Source organism: Antrostomus carolinensis, unplaced genomic scaffold (assembly GCF_000700745.2).
Source record: "Antrostomus carolinensis isolate BGI_N321 unplaced genomic scaffold, ASM70074v2 scaffold414, whole genome shotgun sequence".
Taxonomy (NCBI): Eukaryota; Metazoa; Chordata; class Aves; order Caprimulgiformes; family Caprimulgidae; genus Antrostomus; species Antrostomus carolinensis.
The window spans coordinates 49,089-65,866 of record NW_010308725.1 but is presented as its reverse complement, the minus strand read 5'-3'; the positions used below and the strand labels follow the sequence as shown (position 1 = coordinate 65,866).

Sequence of the window (16,778 nt, the reverse complement as noted above, 5' to 3'; positions counted from 1 at the left end):
ATGCTCTTCCCCCATGTGCCCTGATTGCCCCTCTGCCTGAGGTGCAGAGCATCTTCTCTCAGCTCTCGATCAAAACACACCTTGAATGGCAGGAGGGGGACTGTGCTGTGATGCACTTCACGTATGTTTATGTCTGGAAAAGAATAAAATCTCTGTACAGTACCACTTAAGATGCTGAGAGCTGGCTGGCATGTGTGACCTTGATACACAAAATGCCATCTTCACTTTTCCATTTTCCTCCCTTAGTAGAGAACAATTACATTAGTGGGAGATTTCAATCCAAGAGTAACCTGCTTCACTGACATGAACAGACATATTCTGGTGATTTCAGTGGCTTTTAATCACACTTGGGAGTGCTAATTCTGCATGATGCTGAGTACACTCCACTGCAGTTAACTCAGGTTACACTTCCCATGAGGACTCTGGGAAGCTCCACAACTTCTAGAACATCCATCTCAGAAAGGGTTGCAAGGTGTTGCAGAAGAAGGTGTAACCACAATGCCAGTACGCCCTTGCCTGACTGACCCATGGAAACATGCTGGCACAGGTTTTCAGATTTCTGTACATAGTGCTGGTGTGTACTCAGCTGATCAGCATAAGCTGAAATCCTGGCTATTGTCTTGAATCCAGTGAGATGAGGCAAAGCTTACACGGTTGCTTTTATCCATGTGTGATCATGCCTTTCCTCACTGCACAGGCATGTTTTAACTCTGTCATTTGCTTCATTCCCCAAATTGCACAGAAACAACCTTTATTTATCGTTCCTGTCTCATATTGATTTGTTAATTATAAGGTTTAGCTGGTATACCAAGTTTAATTGTATAAATTGCAAAAAAAAAGAGTTATGCAGCAGAAGAGGAGAAAGAAAGGACTGAAAATGCCATTGTTTCAATCCCCCTGTATTTCCAATATGAGCAGTATTTTACCTGGTAAATGAGTGTCTATTATGAACTGTGCTACATACGTTTGTCCTCTCTTAGTACCCATTCAACAAACTAAATATCTTGCTGTGGGTTAAATGCAATGTCATATCATGCTGTCTCTCAAGAGAAATACATAAATGGGTGGTTATTTCACTGGAAAAAATGATGCATGTTCCCAGGCCATTAGGGAAATACCAGCAAAAGTTATATGGTATAAAAAATAGAGGAGCTGGGTTTGCAAGCCAGTGTTCAATCACTGTAGCCTTGAACAGCAGGTTAAAGTCAGAGAGGGCAGTAAATCCAGCCATGACTCTTCAACCAGAAGAGCCAGAAGCATGGATCTTGTGCCAAGAAATAATTTAAAGGTGAGGAAATTCAATTCCAAAGCTTATTCAAAGATAAATGGGAAAAAAAAAATACTACATGTTGAGGTTCCAACCCTCATACACTGACAGCTATAGATGTGGCTCTGAATAGACTCTGGGATCTGTGGTTGTGAGAGAGGACCCATGCACTGTGCTGAGCATGCTGGCCATCATTCAGCACAGCATGATGAACATCCTCATGATCCTGAGTAGACAGTCCATGGGAGAGAGATTTTTGCAAAGGGTAAATATCTTCCATTCCCAAAAAAACCCTTAGGTGAAGTATGTGAGAATAAGCAACATGAAGGCTTCTCCTTCTGTGAATAAAACCTCTAGACCCAGCAAACGAAGATCACGGGAAAAAGAGAGGTAAAGCAAAATTTAGCCCATCAGAATAGCTGACCCATGCGTATTCCTGAGTGTACTGTCCTTTGCTGGAGATAAAGCCTTACGTTAGCTCTTCCCCTATGTTTTTGGGGGAGGACTTGCACCTTCCTGTCCTAGACAGCACAACACTGCTGAGTTTTTGGGGTTTTTTTTTTAAAAAGGAGCATTAATCCTGACTGATCTTAAGCTTCAGAACAAAGATCCACTTTTGGTCCCACTCAAGCTGGAAGTGCAGGTGATGTATAGCTTGGGCATCAATACTGGAGGGGAATAAAAGTCTATTTGGCCACAAAGAGCAAACCTAAAAATAAAGACAGAAGAAAAGGTCCTGGAGACCTGTTTCACTGTCACTGGGTTATGTATTCACCCTACAGAACCACAGAATGGCTCAGGTTAGCAGGTATCTCTGGAGACCATCTTGCCCAGATCCCCTGCTCAAAGCACAGTCAGTGAGAGCAGGTTGCTGAGAGTCATCTTCAGTCAGTTTTTTAATATCTCCAGGGATGGAGACTCTGAAATCTCTCTGTTCCAATGTTTGTCCACCCTCTTAGGAACACAGGCCTGAAAATCACCTTCTGAATCATCTCATCTGGTTCCCACATCATATAAACTCCTTCACCGACTGATACAAGGAGTTTGGCTTCATACCAATCTATTTTTATTATTGAGCTGTTCCACTTCTTTTGATGGCAAGAAATCTTCTTGCTATTTCCAAGTTGAGTGTATTCATAGCTCATTTGCTCTTGTGCCAGCACTGCTGCTAGTTTAGGTAGCTCATCCTGCTCTCTGGTACTTAACTCTGTTACACTGCAGAGCTGCTATGTCCCTCCTCCCTGCCTGGATATCTGACATCCCTTGTTGCCTTCTGGCCCAGAGAGAGAGCAGTTTAGAGTGAGCACAGCAATACAAAATGGCCTCATCAAGATCAGTGTGTGTGTCTTTAGGCTAGACACTTTCCTCACAGTCCCACCTGCCTCCCTGGTGAGGATTGTAACTTCTGCAGTCCTTGACTGCACATGCTAAGGCCTTTGTATGTAATTAAATCAGCTTTTTTGCAAAATCTACTTTGGTTCAAGTGCGGTATTTTACAGTTTCTTTTTTTTTAGTGTAATATTTCACTTTTGCTCCCAGCAGCTATGAGTACTCTGGAACCTCTTAAAATATCCCTTTGCAGTTAAGTATGAGTACTAGTGCTAGGCATGAATGAAGGCCTTTCAGAAAAGAAAAAAAATCCATTATTTAGCTAAATCTCATCAAAAGAAACCAGTTCAGTTCTAGCTTCATAAGCACACACACAGAAAGTGTAATTATTTCTCTGGCAATACTTGGAAAATCCTGCAAACCTGCAGCTGGAATGCAGCGCAGTGTCTGACCACAGGAACAAAGACGGGGCTGCAATAACCACCAAGCACCAGCAAGGGGAGATGAGGCTACTCCAAAGTATTTTCATACCGCCTGCCAACTACCACAAGGTCGGGTTTTGTTTGCTTGCTTTCCTCAACAAAAACAAAACAAATGGGTTGCACAAAGACTGACTCTTGCACAGGCATTTGACATCAGTTTAATGGTAGCTAATAGCAATGAGAGTAAGTTTTGTCTGGTGTATTTCTGGGATCCTGGTTCCCTCTCTGAGTGGAGAGAAAGCTTGTCAGGTCTCATATTTGGAGGGTGAGACTCAGATACTGTTTCCCCACACATCCCCACCACGCCGGCACCTGTGGAGGAGAGCTGCTGGTCCTCCTGCATGCTGGAAATGCTCCTAGTGCTCACAGTGGGCCAGTGGTTCCTATATCTGCAATTCTCCTCTCCAAATGATATGGAGTCTTGGAGCAGCTGTACAGCCACACACAACAGTGCAGGGGTGTGCCACCAAGACACTGCCCCTTCATGGGGAGCAACCCCTTTGGACGTTCACAGCCCCAGCCCCAGCCCCTGGTCCCAGGAATGCAGAAGAGGTTTGGCAGGTTCACAATCTCTTCCCTCACCAGTGCAAACCCCAGTCCCTCACAGGCCTGAGCATGTGCATGAGACAAGCACAATAAGGCAAAGAAATACTCAACAAAACATTTGTAACCTATCAGGGGCTTCTCCACCAAAGTTGTGACTGGGTTGTGGGTCAGCATCCATCCCATCATTACACACTGCTGTGCAAACCAAGTGCAAGAAGACATTGCCTGCTAGTGATGTATCTTCTCTTAGCTCTGACCATCACTGAGGACAAGCACATAGGCCAAAATCTCTTACGGGTTAGCCACAATTCACTGCTTTGTGTTATCCAATTCTGATATAATGACACAAGCACTAATGAACCAGCTGGAGACAGGATTATGACCCCTCCATAGAATTTATTCTGCAACAACTGACCAAGACCTTCAGTATTTTTGCCCTCACTGATCGCTTATGAGATCCTGAAGGCACAGAGGGGCCTGAATGACTTCAGAACAGTTGCACAGGAGGCTGGAAGCAGCACAAGGTCTTGAACACAGACCCTGGACATTTATGTGTTAATCAAAGAATCCAGCTTTGGATCAATCCCTCATACCAGAACTGCACTGCAAAATTGCCTAATTCCATGGCAGCTCCCACAATCTTCGTTATTTGATCGTCACTGATTGTGTACATTATTGAAAAAAAAAAAAAAAAGCAATCAGTCAAGGCTATATCTTTGCTCTCTTGCTCACACTGCTATCACTTAATCTCTCTCAGTGCTTTCATGGCCTTCATAGCAATAGCATGTGAGCATCTCATAATCTTTAATGTACATGTCTTACTATAGTCCAGCAAGGTGTGACAATATTATTATTCCCATTAGAAGACTAAGCACCAAACAACAAAGTTTCACATTCATCAAAACTGTTTCAAGCTTTACACTTGATAGCTGATTCCCAGGGATAACAAATAAAACATCAGCAGCAAAGTGACATCAGTGGGACTTACTTTCTCAAGCAGAAGTGAAGTGCCTGAATACACCTGTGGTTGTAGATGAACATGACTTCTCCAGGCCTCAGCATGAGGTATCTGTGGCAGCCAACATTCAACCCAATACCACAATCCAGGTCAATGTCTTGTCCACTAAACCATCATTGGAGAGAAGGGTTAGCAAAATGCTCCAGTGTGAAGGGGAGGAGAGGGGACGTGGGACTTGCTATGCTTCTGGTGACACTCGGGGCTGGAGCAGCATGAATATTGCCAGTGATTTTAGTTAAAGACTGATGATCTCTTTTTGCCCAGCTAGCATTCCCACTTGTCTGAAATCTTTGGGGAACAGAGGAAATTTCAGTATTATCAGCAGTTGCCACCATTATTTTAAAAAGGCTCCTCCTGCTCTTCCCATAGTCATACATTGCTGTGCTGTGCTTGCAGTGTTGTCACCTTGCTGCCTCACTCTTCTGAGACCATTTGGTTTCAGATGTGAAGCAATTACCCAAACTAAGCATCAGGGGAGGAGAGCACAGGGGCAGGGAGCAGGTTCAGCAAGTCAGACCTGAAACAGGAGTACAGCTCCTCATTTCTATAAATGAAAGGCAGCAGAGTACCCATCTAATGGGACACCAGAGCTACCTTAACCCCCAGCTAAGCACTGTTGTTCTCATGGTTTGCATAAAGTGGCACGGCAGAGTAGCCCGGTGTCTATCTCAATTCTTTGTATGGCGTCCATTGTAAGAGTAACTGAGAAGCCTCATGACCTTTCATGTATTTGTCCATACAGCAGCCAAGTAAAGAGGTTTCATTATGCCTTCTTTTTATGGGAAGGAGTACTGAGGAAAAGGGAAATTGAGAGTATGTCCCCAGCAATAGATTTAATTTGTATTTTCTAAATTGGACACTTATAGCTAAAATTTCAGGGGTGGGGGTTTTACTTACTGAAAACCTACCCAGTGCTCCAGGTGGAAAATACATTAAGATTTATGCTTGGATGTAATGCCAGTAATGCGAGAAGCATGGAAATACCTTAGTTGGATAGATATTGGAAGAGTCTCCTTTCCAGCAGGCATGCTATTAGTAAAGCCCGTACTGCTACGGCCACCCAAAAGAGATTAAATCTATTTACACAACCCTAATCCACCTCTGGCTGAATGGAGACAGTAACTTCCCCAGAACAGAAGTAAAATTTCCAATAAATTGGAGAATTGTTCCCAAAACTTCCAAAATACTCTGACACCTACTGCATCTCAGCGGAACCAGACAACCTCCCATCCCTTTGCAGCTAGAGATAAAAAGTCCAAAAGCGTTGTTCCAAGTGTTTTGAATTCTCCTTGCTGAATGAAGGCAGATTCTTAGTTATTAAATATTTTCTCAATATCTAGTTCAGATCACACATCTGGCCTGAACATTTCCCTTGAAACTAACCTTGAATATCGTGAAAATACTTAGGTCCCCTTGATTGAGCTATATTGTTTAAGGTCATAAAATGTGAGCAAAAGATGTAATTAACGGGCTGGTTGGTTACATGAATATTCCTCCCTAAAGTATTATAGTGACATTTCTTCTCTTAATGCCTGAGTGATTTTGTTGAAGTAGTTTACTATTGTCTTATGCATTAATTTGAGGCTTGAGGGGGCAAAATAAATGTTAAAAAATGAAATCAATTTTTCTGCAGCAACCTTGCCTACTCTCTGAGGTCTCTACAATATGCTGAGAAAAAAAAACTTTGTGACAGTCTATAGTTTAAATCCAGGCAGCACTCCACTGAGTTTTTAAAAGATCTTATGAGGAATGAAACAGATTATAAATAGGGACAGCAGAGTTCTAGCTGAATATTCCAGGACTATAGCTAATCAATTCTGCACACATAAGATATAAGCAGCTCACCAAGCTGGTGCATATATAGAATCCAACCCTAATTAACTGTGTGTGTGAATTTTGGAATACTGAGGAACCATGTGTTGTTAATTTAATAAATCTTCTTTAATGTTGCAGGTAGCAGCAACCACCATAAGAATCATTACAAATTGACCCTTTTCAAATCCTCATAATCCTGCACTGGAGAGATATATCTAATTGGGCTCATTAAAAGTAAACATTGATTGACAGGACCATTGGGATCCTTAAAAGGGCTGTGTGGTCAAAAAGAATCACTGCATTCCTGATCTCCAGAGGAACAGACGGTTGGTTGGGGCTTCTGCAATGGTCCACAAAACCAACAGGAAAACTGCTGAGAGCAAGCAGTGCATAAGGCAACAAGGAAGGGTGTGGGGTTACATTTGCAAATAAAAGGCCTTAAATATGGAACATTTCCACAGTCAGGTCACATTCACTTCCATGTGGCTGGTGGGGAACGTACACCACAAATAAATATGGAGATAAGGGAATTAGGAACTTTGAACTGTGATTGACTCTTGTTAAGATTTTGGGGCTGTATCTCCAATGTTTTATGTTGTGTAAGTCATTAGTACCTGTGCAAAATAAGTGCAGGAAACACAGGCGAATCAATAGTGTCTTACATAGGCATCAGTAATTACACAGCAGTGGGGAATTGGGCATTGGGACTTTTCAATTATTTTCTGTTGCAAATGATGTTCAGACATCAGTTCAGTTCATTTGGGAAATCATGTTTCGGTCAAACACTACATATTTTGCTCAGTGTAGGTCAGTGTTATGGAGGTAATCAAATAATATGGATCTTTCCAGGCTTAAAAAAATCTATCAATCTCTAGATCTCCATTTCTGAGTCCAAGCCAAAAAAAATATTATTGACTTGTTACATAGCTTGAATGTCATCTGGTTGGAACACCCATGTCATTGTGAATGCTCAGACATTGCCCTGGACAGCTAATTCAATGCACACTTTTTAGTGTGCCGTTTGCCTGCATTTAAAGTCAGTCTCCAACATTTTCTTCCACAGAACATGTAAACTTTTTTAATCTTTCAGTATTCCAGAACCACACAGGCACATGAGCACTTTAATGATACCTAAAACTTTACTGCATGTCAGGGCAGTTCTGGCAGCAGTTTACATGAGTGTTCCTAATGTGCAAAAAATGTACAATAATATGACCTCGTGTAGGTCTCTCAAAGCAGTGTCAGATAAGTTGAATTATCTCCCAGTTGCCATGACCAGGGAGAGCACACATGAGCGGTTACTCTGGACCTGCTGATGTGTAGTCACTTACTCAATTGCCAGCATTGCATGGCTTGTCTGAGCCCTTTGCTTCTTTTATCACCTTTAGTTCTCCTGCACCAAAAATCTCCTGGGTGACTAGGAGCCACAGGGGGTTGTCCCACTTTATTCCCCCACTGCTTGCTCTGGTTTGTCACAGATGCATAAAACCCAGATGCAGAGACATTCCCATGCAAGTTTACAGCAGCTCTGCCTCCTCCAGGACAGGGCACAAACACTTCTGAACAGACTGCGGTGGAAGCCTGAGAGTCACTTCAAGTTTCATTGCAGCTGGAATGTGGTAAAGAAGTGGAAGTGTCAAAAAAGATTAGTGCGTCAGTAGTTAAAATGATTGTGGCATGAAGGGACTGAGGGCTGCCAAAACCAAAATAACAAGAAAGTCTCTCTGAAGGCACTCCTGACACATCATTTTGATAGATGTGCAGCTCCTCATTAACTGCAAGTAGCAGGGAAGAGCAGGCTCTTCTGCAACAACCTCCCTGGCCTGGGACTGGGAGAAGATTTGGGATGGACTGAGCAGAAATTGTATTCTAAAACAGTTATCTTGGTCAGATGAGAGGCGTTTCTGACAGTCTGCTGCTGCACCCTTGCAAGCAAAAGGGATGGGGCTCAACATGCAAATAGCACATCTTTTGCAGCTTTTTTTTTTTAGCAGGATCCAGGGGGGTGGATATCAGTGACCCTGTGGCCTTCAGTTAGGGAATCCACACTATCCCACTGTCAGAGGGTCTGCACCTTCATTGGAAAATATCTGGATGCTCACAGATATTGTGTGTGTCTAAACAGCGAGTTTAGACACTTTTGCCAGGAGCTCACAGAGACCCATCACAGGCACCTACTAGAGGCCAGTGTTCCTTGGCTCACTTTGCTGACGATGGAGAGGAGATTTCTTCAGAAGACAGCTCAGTTCACTCTCTGAACTCGATCCTTTTTTCCCATGCTTGCATGAGGAGGACCAGGAGGGGATTATTTCCGCTATTTATACTCCTCTATTTCTGCTTTCTCCAATCCACCACCCTCCCAAGGATCTTGCTTCCAGCCAGCATCAGCTTTAGCCCAGACTTGCCTCTCTTTAGCACTTAGTCTAAGAGCTGTGGAACTGTGAGCTCTGTTTGACAGGGGCATCTCTGTATTTCTGTTGCATCTCTGATGGGTGTTATACATCCTTCTCCTGCTTTCCATACCTCCACCTACCTGGCAGGTGGGCTCCAGACCACTCACCAAGCATGCAATAACCTCGAATGCCAGCCAGGATAACTTACACTGCTCAGATAAGAACTTTGTGGGAATCTGAAAAGGAAACGGTGCAAAAAAATTAAACACAAAAAGGTAAACGCAGTTAGTTGTTATTGTCACTTGTGTTTCTGCTTGATTTCTTTGGAGTTGGTTTCTTGACAAAATAGAATGAAGTCACTGCGTTAGATGTGCAGCATAGCCTGTGCAGTGCTAGGACTGCCTGCTGCTTTATATTTACTAATTGAGGAATCCTTGGGCAAATTGCCACTTGAGCCACAGCATTGTTGACAAATTCAGCAGTTGCTGGTACTTCAGCAGCATGCGAAGGAGCTGAACGAGACTGATTACACTGTGCAGCTATATCTGCAGAAGGTTGATTATATGGTTTGCTTCCTAATTAAACATCTAAACATCCATTTACTGAAGAAAGTGAAATTGAGGAATCATCATTTACAGCAGCCTTGTGTGGAATAAAAGAGTCAGTGTGAAAATTCCTGGACCACAACGGTATGGTACTGGCCAAGCCCTCTCCAAAAATCTGCTTAGAGCTCACACGCAATTTGTCCTAATGAACATATATGGAACCTTGTCACTCTTTCATGAGCAAGGGTGAAATGAAATCGGATGTGGAATGAAATCAGCTTCTGTCTCAGCTTCTGGTATGGACTGGGATGGATCTGTGACCATAAGCAGGAGATGCCACAGCACGGTGTCTGCTGGCATCAGCACAGGGACTGCTCAGAAAGCAGTGGAGGGACTTTCTGAAACAATGCCTCACTGGAAAGAAAATCTCCAATCCAGTAATTATTCCAGTCACTCGTGAAGGATTGAGCGCAAAAAGCTCAGCACTTAGAGGAGAGGCAAGGGAAAGGGAGGGAGAATTTCTTTTTTAATGTCTTTTTTCTTGTTCCCTCACTGCCTTGTCGCTCCCTGATGTTGAATCAGATTTGCAAGCATACCCAAACACAGAAATTACCATATGCACCCAGCAGGATATTTGGGAATTATTTTCCCCATCACAGCTACACATTAGGTCTCATCCTGATCTTTAGCATTTAACAACACTATTTTTGATGTGAATAATTAAAAATCAAAGTAAAATGGCACTGCAGTTTCTTCTGTGAAGGAGCTGTGGAAGATAGAGGATGTTGCCATTTGAATAAATGACTACAAACCAGCCATCAATACATTTAAACATGATTAAAAGAAAACAAAATCTGGAAAATGTTTCTGATGGATGCTAGGGGCTGAGAGTTACTATGCTGTTGTTTGTGTGAAGGCTGCTGCATTTAGAAATGAAATTGTATTATGTGATTGCCTGTTTCAGGGAAGTGGATTTAATGTCCAGTGCATCCTTTTGCTTCTAGGTCACCGTTCATATCTCTAAATGTTTTTTTCGTCTTTGAATTTAAGGACTGTCATTTTGAGACAACACAATCTCCATGAACGCTGTCAGTATCCTGTTCAGTCAAAAGGTGCTAGGAAAAAAAAGTCATAAAAAGTTTGAAAACAAGAGCCAAAACAACCTTTTATTTAATTTTCATTACACTTCAGTGGACCCTCATCTTCTTCTTGTTGGAGAGAAAGGCTGACCAACAATATCACTAATGATGATCCCAGGAGTGAGGGCAGACATACTATGGAAGTAGTCTGAAGTTCAAGAGAGGACTGGATGAAGGAGTTAGGTCCTTAAGGTGAAGGTGACATACAATTAAGGTGAAAAACTGCTCTCCTGTGCCTTCCATGCCATCGGTTGCTGAATATATCAGAAAAGTCATGAACCTCTTTAAAAAAATATAAAAAAGATCCAGAACATACCCCATAAAACTTCAAACCACTTGGTAACTTTCTCCTTGGGTAACTGCTGGTTTGTTTGCTCCAGCAGACTGTCATCCTCCCCACCCACCATAGGAGGTCAGCTACTCATGCTATTCAAGTCCACATTTTAGCTGTGTATTTAAAAGCCAGTTTTCCTCCTAGCCTTATTGAGATCAAATTTATTCCAGTCTGGACTAGAAGTGGAAACTTTGCAGAAGCCACTTGAAGAATAGGTTAGTATCATCTAGCAGGCAATGCCTTATTTAACTAGCTTTTCAGTTACACTTTTTTGAGTTGTGCAATTATTCTGTTTTACGGTCATACTTGAGTTCATGTTTGGGTAAGTTGGTCAAAATTAGCACCTCTCATTGCGCTTCACAGAGCTGCTTTAATTTGTAGCTGAGGCCAGATGAGGATCTACTGAACTGCTTCTCAGCAGTCCACCTCTTACTTCAAACATACCATCTAACCTTCATTTTCCATATAGCTATTTGTTAGAAAAAAGGCCACCATATAAACACAGCCCAGCATTACAGTGTCTGTGGTACAACAGAAGGTATTTGCAAAATTAAGGGAATGGTAAAAACTCCAAATGATTAGGACAAGGCACAATAAATTAATGGGAAATACTTACAGTTTAGCTCCAAATTTAGGGGTGAGAAGAATCTGTTGCACATCAGAGATGAAAAGAAATTACACAAATAATGAAAAAAATTGCATAGTAGTGGACTGTTAAATATTATTACCCTACCAGGCGCCCAAAGTAATATTAAGAGTTGACTATATGTGGCTTTCTGTGAATGAAAAGCATATGGGTTAGAGGAAACACGGACCTACTGGCAAGAGCATGGACCTACTGGAGTGAGTCCAGAGGAGGGTCATGAGGATGATCAGAGGTCTGGAGCACCTCTCCTATGAAGAGAGAGAGTTGGGGCTGTTCAGCCTGGAGAAGAGAAGGCTTTGGGGAAACCTTCTAGCGGCCTTCCAGTACCTGAGGGGGCTACAAGAAAGCTGGGGAGGGACTTTTGACAAGGGCAGGTAGTGATAGAACAAGGGGTAATGGCTTTGAACTGGAAGAGGGTAGATTTAGATTAGATATTAGGAAGAAATTCTTTCCTGTGAGGGTGATCAGACACTGGAACAGGTTGCCCAGAGAAGCTGTGGATGCCCCCTCCCTGGAAGTGTTCAAGGCCAGGCTGGATGAGGCTTTGAGCAACCTGGTCTAGTCGAAGGTGTTCCCACTTGTGGCAGGGGTGTTGGAACTAGGCGATCTTTAAGGTCCCTTCTAACCCATACTGTTCTATGATACTCACTTAAAGTTACCAAGTTTATGTAAATAAAGAAAACAGATATGATAGCATCTTAAGAGCAAGATTGTCTAAGAATAAAGCAGGCCAGAATGGTTCAGTAATTCCCAAGCTGCTGGTTGGGACTGATTGTGCTGTTTAAACGATGTGTCTCGTAGGTTACTAATGTGAGCAACAGTCTGCCTGCTGCATTTTAAATTACTAACCACTACCAGCCCATTGTTTTATGTGATTCCCCCTCTGAATAGATCTATTTATTCATAAATAGCTGGCTGTTCAGTGAGTCTTCCTGTGCTTTGTGGTACTCACTAAACACTGTATTTCTTTAGTCAGCTCCCTCCAAACATGATCTGTAGAAGCTTCTGTGAGCCTAATTCAGACATAGCAATATTGGGTCACTATTGACTTGTGAAGCCTGAAAGATGATCAAAAATCAGTCACTAAATGTTGCAGGTGGTCACCAGACCTCTGTTAAAAGCAGAAGGGCTACAGGAGTGTTTGAAGAAGCAGGAGGGATAACACTGCAGCTGAGACAGGCTCCACTCAAGGTTGAGGGCTCTGGTTCAAAACTGCCCTTGGGGACACGGCTCAGTTTGCCATAGGCTACCATCAAAGCCATGGCACCAGCACAGTCCAAAACTGACTGCATGCTGTAAAATGCTGTTATCTGAGGTAGTTTCCTGCACTGCAGGTCTCACTGACTTAATAAAAAAAGGTTACTTTCAGCAAATGAACACCTCCAGTGAAGCGATGGATGCACTGCAGAGATGAACTGATGCTCTCCACAAATGCTACCACAGCTGAACATATTTAAACCAGCAACAAGTGACCTGCACGATGTTAGTGGTGTAGGCAGCAGTGGTGTCAATGAAGCAGAGATGCTGGAGTGGAGTATCTGACCATGGTCTCCCTCTCTGTGCAAGGGCAATGAGTACTGTGCCAAGTCCCATGGACCAGGAGCAATGACAGGGCACCCAGCAGCAAGAGGCCACCTCTCCATCACACCAGGCAAGGGGATAAAGGCAAGAAGAAGGATTCATTTCTCTTTTAAAAACAAGCATTATAGTTATTCTGATGACTGGAAGGTGACGAAGCAATCATAGTAGTGACGGGAAGCTGCCAGCTGACGTTTGTGATGTTGTGACACCATGTCCAAATCTGAAAATTTCATCATGCAACACCACTCTCAACCATGGGATCATACCAGGGGAAAAAGTTCAGAAGACAAACCTCACATCCTGGACTGAAAAAACAGGGGGCATCACAGAGCTGGAAAGACTAAGGACTGATGCCTCTTTTTCTCTCTTTCACTTATGTCCTGCATTTAAACAAGAGTTGAAGGCTTTGTAAGATGAAGACTTCAGCATACAGTGAGTTTCTGAGCAGAATTATTACCTCTGGTGCCTGGAGCAAAAGTGCCCCTTGGGATGTTTGACGGATATAATGTCTGACTTCATGATGGAAACAAAAGAAGTCCTCTCTATGGCAGATTTAGTCTCTTGAATTTACTGATAATGCACTCTCCTCCAATAAATCAAAATTTCACTTCACCCACTCAGATGTCTGTTCTGTACACTGCTGACATACACGGAAATCCAAACCTCCCATAAAAGCAAAAGAAAATGTAAATTATGTTCTGATAAACAAAGAGAGACTTCAGAAGAGGGGAAAGAGCCTTGGTTTACATTTAAAATGAGCTCTCTGAAACACAGTAACAGAGAGTGAGAGAGATGTAAAGAGGTACCAGCGCAGGGTAGTTCTGCACTAGGATTTTGATATGGGGGTTAGTTTGCACTCTGGTAAATCCTCCTTGCCTTTGCCCTTGCAGCCCAACAAACTCACCGTAGAGAACTCACATTCAGTGCAAGGTCACCCTGAAGAGATCTCCCCCTCCCACGCCTCTTGGCAATACATACTGAAATGTCATTCTGGCCTTCAGAAAACAAATTTTCTCTGTTGGAGCATAGGGTAGGTGTGATCCAGCTGGCTGAGTGGAGGCACCTGCCTCAGAGCTAGTCCTTCATGCTAAGGGGTGAGGAATGGGCACCTACAGGACAGAAGTCACCTGCCACTGATGTAGACATTTACATTAGGGTGGATTAATTGTCCCTTAAAGCACTTGTTTATCAATATGGACTGTGGTGGGAGGCTGGGCAATATACTGAGGTAGGGCTATCTGCAGGGCAGTTAATGTCAGCGTGGTGGTTTCATTCGGCTGGCAGCCAAACACAGTCACTCCCTCACCCCCCAGACTGGAGCAGCAGAATCCTCACTTTGCAGTTAGTGAGAGAAAGTCTGTTCATGGGGGAAGGGAGGGGGAGGGAATTCTACACAGGGTGAAAGTGCTTTCACTCCATCCGGATAAGCATGGATATGCTGCTGACTTTTGCCAGTTGGCTGAAATTAAGAGGAGTTGAAATGAAGCTGGACCTTTTATAGCTTTTCCAATTTAGGCTGGTGAGCATGGGATGGAGCAGGAGAGGGAGGGAGGGAGGGGATGCCGCACTTATAGCATGATAGCCTATGTGTGATAAGGATGGTGGAGAATAAAAGAGAAGTCCTGGTCCATGCCCAGTTTCCCTGCCCATGAAACAGAGCACTTAGACAATTGCAGCCCGTGGTTCCCAAGGCACCGAATCTGACATGCACCCAGCAATGAAACCAGAGACACTGGCCCCTTAGGCCAACCTTATCCCACCCAGAGGGAGACCCAGTCCACATGTCTTCTCAGCTACATAAAACTCAGATATCTGGTCTAAGGTAACCACCATGGCTTCCTGGAGAAAGCCTTCCAGAAGGCTATCAGCTCACCTGTTTCAGAGCTTGTAGGATGGAGTATCTGCTATCTGTGACTTCCTACAGCTTTTCTGGCTCTTATTCACCCCATTTACTAAGGAGGATAAATTCCTCTAAATGAAACTCAGCAAAATTCTGAGAGCAGTTTGAATTCCCCTAACAGTTCAAAGGAGGTTGAGGGCAAATTTAGCCCATCAACCCACAATGCTGTAATCCCTGCTTGGCAGGGAAACCCTCTGCTCCTTCCTCTTCTCCCAGTCCTTGCGAGGAACCCAGGAGGTGACAGAGGCTGCCCAGTGCTCAGTGAAGGTTTTCAGGAACTGGAAGCTCAAACATACAGCACAGATTGAGGGAAACCAGGCTTAGTTAATTTATCCTGGGGTTTTGGCTCTCCCTAAATCAGCAGCCTACCTGCACATTTCTATATATCAAACCCAAATGAAACACACAGAAGAGCTGAGTTCCATGCACTAATTCAAGAAGCAGCCTGGCTGAAGGGATGTCAAATTAAAATGCCACCTTCCCCCACCTCCCCCTTTTACCCAGCTCCCCCATTCCAGCAGCAAACTGGAGCACAGCCAGCCTCCCATAACACAGAGTAGGGTGTGCAGGAGCCAGGGCAATACATGGACCCAGGCTGCAGGACAGGCACGCACAGCCGAAATGCAAAACCCCCGTCCCCTTCATCCACTTGCTTTGTGTGGGTGAGGAGCTGTCGTGCGTGACAGATGAAAGCTGCAAAGCAGGCAGGACAATGCTGTGGTGAGGGTCAGTGCTATTTTGATGGCTGCAAGATGCTCTAATTATAGTGTTGGGAGGGCTGGAAGCTGCCAGATTTGATACGGGAATAATGTGGCACAAGAGTTGTGGAGTAAAGACACTTGTTGTTTTGTTCTTGGTTGCTTCCCTCAGGGACAAAGCCTTTGAGGAAGGAAAAGCAACTTTAAGGTTGTAATTGAGCCCCAGGAATTCTGAACATATATAAAATTAGACACAGAAAAAAAATCAAGGCAGCCTCATGTTTATTGCACTGGCTCCGTCTCCTGTGCTTTTGGCACTGTGGTTTTTCAGCTGAGCTTCAGCCAGTTGACTGGGCTGTTAAATATCCTTCACCAGGATAAACAGCTGAGGAAGCCCTGCAGCTCACTTGAGCACAGAGCCTTTGGTGGGTGTTGCTCTTTGAGAGGGTTCAGGCAAGTACATGGCTTTATATACGCTGCAATATTCCTCTCTGCTACCTGCTCCATATCTGCTCTGCCTCACTGCAAAACTTTTGCAGGGTTGCTCTTCAGTGTTACAGGATTTATAGCAGAATTTCCTACAGTTTTTATGCTCTAATTATTCTTGGCACGCTCTCCCTGGATAGTTGTGAGATACGCAGTCCACAGAAGACTTTGGTTGATGCATTTCAGAGTATTCACCTGCCCCGGGTAGCAGTGGATTTTATGGGACGTGGGATGATTAGCAATCAGTTGACCCCAGCACTGAGCTCTGCTGCTGGCTTCCTGCATGATCTTGGGCATTGCCTCAGTTTCCCCTTCTGACAGTTGGGAGAAACAGCACACAGCCAGTTGGGTGAAGCACTTTTGGAGACTTTGATGAACACAGTAATCAGAAATGACAAATGGATTCCTCACTATTCCTAATGAATAGGAATAGGGACCTCCTGGGACTACTGCCCACTCCTTGCCTGCACCAGCTTTCCCCATCCCTTACTGCTCCAGGGTCTCCCAAACTGCTTTAGAGATCCTCATGCCCCCATGACATATCTCCATCTTTCCTGTGCTTCTGCAACCTGTCTTCCAACTAACTTTTTCTGAAGCTC

General features: G+C 43.7%; 1 protein-coding gene across 1 annotated transcript in view; it reads left to right on the top strand.

Moving 5' to 3' along the window:
• The first annotated feature begins 16,080 nt into the window (after positions 1-16,080).
• Positions 16,081-16,778, top strand: part of CUNH14orf180 (chromosome unknown C14orf180 homolog) — an 18,861-nt gene continuing 18,163 nt past the window's right edge. Inside the window, exon 1 of the mRNA XM_029084472.1 lies at positions 16,081-16,146. The gene's annotated coding sequence lies outside the window, so the exon portion shown is untranslated. The remainder of the gene's footprint in view (positions 16,147-16,778) is intronic.